We start from the raw sequence: 4,020 nt of genomic DNA on the forward strand, positions 1-4,020 counted from the left end.
TTATTTCAGGTAGCCAATCTATTTATTGATTGATAATTTTATTTGTAACCTTACCGATGATTTATAAAAAAAATTATATTGTACTTAAGTTATCTAGGATTTACATTCATTTAGCAGTATTTAAGACAAAATTTTACCAATATTATTATGTTTTTTCTCTAAGTGCATACTACAATGACAACATGGATTAAAGTTTATGTATATTAAATAATAAAAATTAACTATAAGGTAGGCTATGGTATTATTGTTTATTTTTTCAGGTTATTCTAAATGTCTCAATTTTTTAATAAGTAAATAATTTTTTTTTAATACTTAGTAATTTAGCTCGGTTAAATAAATAAGCGGAAATTTAATTTATTTTATTATTTTAAATAAATTGTTGATAAATATTTGTTTTGATAATTAAATTAAATAGATTTTAATTTAAGATAAAAATAAATAAACTTGAGATTACTTATAAAATTATTTTTAAGTATAAATCTTGGCCTAAATTCAAAAAAGCTCTAGACATTCCGATGCCCGTACGATTATAATTATTTACACTCCATCAGAGATTAAAAATTTTCTTGATGATTTATTTGAAAGCAATAACAGCTGTTTTCATATATACTATCTGGTATATCTGGTAAAATTATCAAAAGGATATTAATAGATTTTTCTAGATTGTGAACGGGAAGAAAAAAAACTGACTTGCGTTGAAAATACAGTCTAAATGTTTTGCATTAAAAACGAACTAGATTTAATACTATTATACCAAGAGGGTGAGTACATTGAATATTTGAACGAGTGCGATTGTTTCTACAAGTCAATGTTTCAGGGATTATCTGTGTTGTAATATTTAGATCAAATAACTTACTTCGGTACAGTACATTAAAAGACAGTTTGGTGACGAGTGCCTAAAGAAATTAAATAAATCTCTGTGTGTCACCCTTTATTATCAACCTATAATCCCACTCAGAGTTCTAACCCTATCTATGTGCTTTTCAAATTCCAGATGGTTCATGTTTTCCTCGCTGCTAAGTACTTAAATTTAGTGCTACTTATATCATAATAAAAACAAACGTTCGACACATATTACCACTGAAAATCTGGTCAAAGAATATTTCTTTCAAACTACGAAAAATACGAGATTTTATCAAATAATTTACATTTAATACTGTAGATCATCAACATTTTAGCCATTACGTACAAAAATTTAATACTTTAATTATAAACCTTAAATACCCTTAGTTGTTTTTTTAGCTGTCCAGTTGATTTTTAAAATGACCCACTATAAACATGAAACGTAGAAGTATAAATTACAATAAAATAATACACTGCATTAGCAACAACAATAAAGTAACGGACACGTGTAAAAGTTTTTAATGATTTAACTAAAGATAGCACACACTGTGCGCTGGATTGACAGGGTTAACGTAAAAAGTTATAGATTACTGTTGTAACGAAACAATTTCCGTGTTCAACCTGATTAACTAAAAAATACATTTTGCGAAATGAGCGACAGAAAATTACACTTTTAACCAACACAAACAAATCAGCATTTTGTGTGTATATTGTCGTGTGATTTATTGGTCTCCATGACGAACGGAACGCGAAATACGCCAAAAACGGTTGTGCGCACATTGTTGTCATAAATATAATGTCGAAAAGGAACGTATCTGTTGACGTATAAATCAGCCGTCGACATGGCCAAAGATCACACGAGCCAAAACAGCACAAGTCGTTGGTGCCGTTTTTCATTTGTGACGTTTACGAGAGCTGCTGTTTAGGTACTCGTCGTTTTGGGCCGTTTCGGGCGCCCCAGTTTTTGTAACAGGACGTCTCCTCATGCGGGACCGTCGAACCCAACCGTTAGGTCTCTGCAGCGTTTCTGGTGAACCAGTGCCACTTTAACATTATAATAATATTATACGTTGATTCTACTTTAAATATTTATTTTTGAAAGCCGCGTCAACATTTATGTAATACTATTTTGTTAATATTCACTCAATTCGATTTTAAAATATTTTGATAAAATTATATGTTAATTTTACTTTTAATATATATTTTTTAATGTCTTGTCAACATTTATGTAATACTATTTTGTTAATATTAATTCAATTTGATTTTAAAATATTAGCGTAAATTTATAATTAAATTTTTTTCAAATTTTAGTTATAATTATAATTATTTAATATCTCAGCATTTTAAATGAACAATTTCACCTGTTAACATCTGAATATGATTTTATGACAATACCAAAATTTACAAAAAAATATAAAAAAAAGTTGGTATTATCTACTATTAATACAAATATTTTCCAATATTGACAATATAAATTTATAATGCCGAAAAAATATTTTTTTTTTTTTATAAGAACGTTTATTAGAAAAATTACAATCTATACAGCTATATGTACAATAAGTAAATATGTGAATAGGAATAAAATAGACAATGATATGGCGGTGAGGAGGAAGCTCATATTAGAGCCACCTGTGAATTATTAATTTTAAGTGGGTTAAATAATATTGAGAAGGTCTCTTGACCAGTTGCGTTTGAGGCGCTTGTTTGGATTGCCCGGAAGAATTGTTGAATGTAGCTGAGTAACGAGACGGTTTGGATGGGATTGCATTTTGGAATGTAGTCTTTTGTAGTATATGTGTGCAGTTTTTTTAACTGTTTTTATTTTGAGGTCTTCGTGGAGGGAGTTGTTGATGACGTACCACGGTGTTTTGGTTATCATACGGAGACAAATAGACTGGAACACCTGTATTGTCCTTATGTTAGATGGCTTTGCAACACCCCAGAGCGCGATACCGTATGATCATATTGGATGGAGGAGGGATTTGTAAAGAAGTAGACGATAGGATATGTGCTGGTTGTGTTGGATGAGCGGTCTTATTAGATGAGTATTTAGCTGTTTCCGTTTACTTTTAAGATGAGGACCCCATGTGAGCGTACTGTCGAATAGGCAGCCCAGGTATTTCGCTTCCCTTGCTTGTGGAATAATAGTGTTGTTGAGAATTATGTTAGGACAGTCATTTTGACGAAGGGTTAAGGTGATGTGGGTAGATTTTAGTTCGTTTATTTTTATTTTCCAAGTGTCACACCACTTGGATAATTGGAGTTTGACTCTAAAAGACCTATTTTCAAGGTATGATTTGAGTAGTAGAAAGTATGGTGCAGGAAATATTTTTTTTAATTTATATAATAAGCCGGTGTGCCAGACCGTGTCAAATGCTTGCGCGACATCGAGGAATACGGCAGAGCAGTATTTTTTGGATTCGAGAGATGTAGCAATAGTATCTACGACTCTGTGGAGTTGATGGAATGTGGCATGTTTTGGTCGGAAACCAAACTGAAATTCAGGTATGGTATTTTTCTCTTGCGCTAATGGGAGAAGTCTGCTAAGAAGAAGCTTTTCGAGGATTTTATCGAGAACTGGTAAAAGACTAATTGGTCTATATGACGTCGACTTTTCTGGGGGCTTTTCAGGTTTTAAGATGGAGATAATAATTGCTGTTTTCCATGTAGGGGGGAAATAAGAAAGGCGAAAGATCGCGTTGTAAATATATGTAAGCAGTATGATTGTTTTGAGCGCTAGATTTTTTATTATTATGTTACTAATAAGATCGTGTCCAGGTGACTNTGTTACTAATAAGATCGTGTCCAGGTGACTTGTTGGTCTTGAGTTTTTTGATGATTGATGACACTTCTTTGGGAGTGGTGGGTTTTGCTGGAAGAGCCATGGGTAGTGGAGACGTGTTAAATCGGTTTACTAGATCTAAGTGTGTGGTATCCGGGAGGATTAAGTACGGCTTGAAGACAATGGCGAAATGTTCAGCAAGTAGCTCGACCTTTTCTTGAGTGGAGACGGCTAGGGTGTTGTTTTGACGTTGAATGGGAGGCATGACTGATTTGTGTTTTAATAGTGATTTAGTTTTCTTCCAAAGGGAGCCCTTATTTGGTGATAGGGATGAGAGGTGAGATTTGTACATTTCATTTTTGTGCTTCTTTAGTAGTTTTTTGAGTTTATTTGTT

At 32.3% G+C, this 4,020-nt stretch overlaps 1 protein-coding gene across 1 annotated transcript in view; it reads right to left on the minus strand.

Moving 5' to 3' along the window:
- LOC126904049 (sentrin-specific protease 1-like) overlaps positions 1 to 4,020 on the minus strand; it is a 13,748-nt gene that overhangs the window by 1,058 nt on the left and 8,670 nt on the right. The gene's annotated exons all lie outside the window — the stretch shown is intronic.

Source organism: Daktulosphaira vitifoliae, unplaced genomic scaffold (genome assembly GCF_025091365.1).
Source record: "Daktulosphaira vitifoliae isolate Bord-2020 unplaced genomic scaffold, ASM2509136v1 Scaffold_4, whole genome shotgun sequence".
Classification (NCBI taxonomy): domain Eukaryota; kingdom Metazoa; phylum Arthropoda; class Insecta; order Hemiptera; family Phylloxeridae; genus Daktulosphaira; species Daktulosphaira vitifoliae.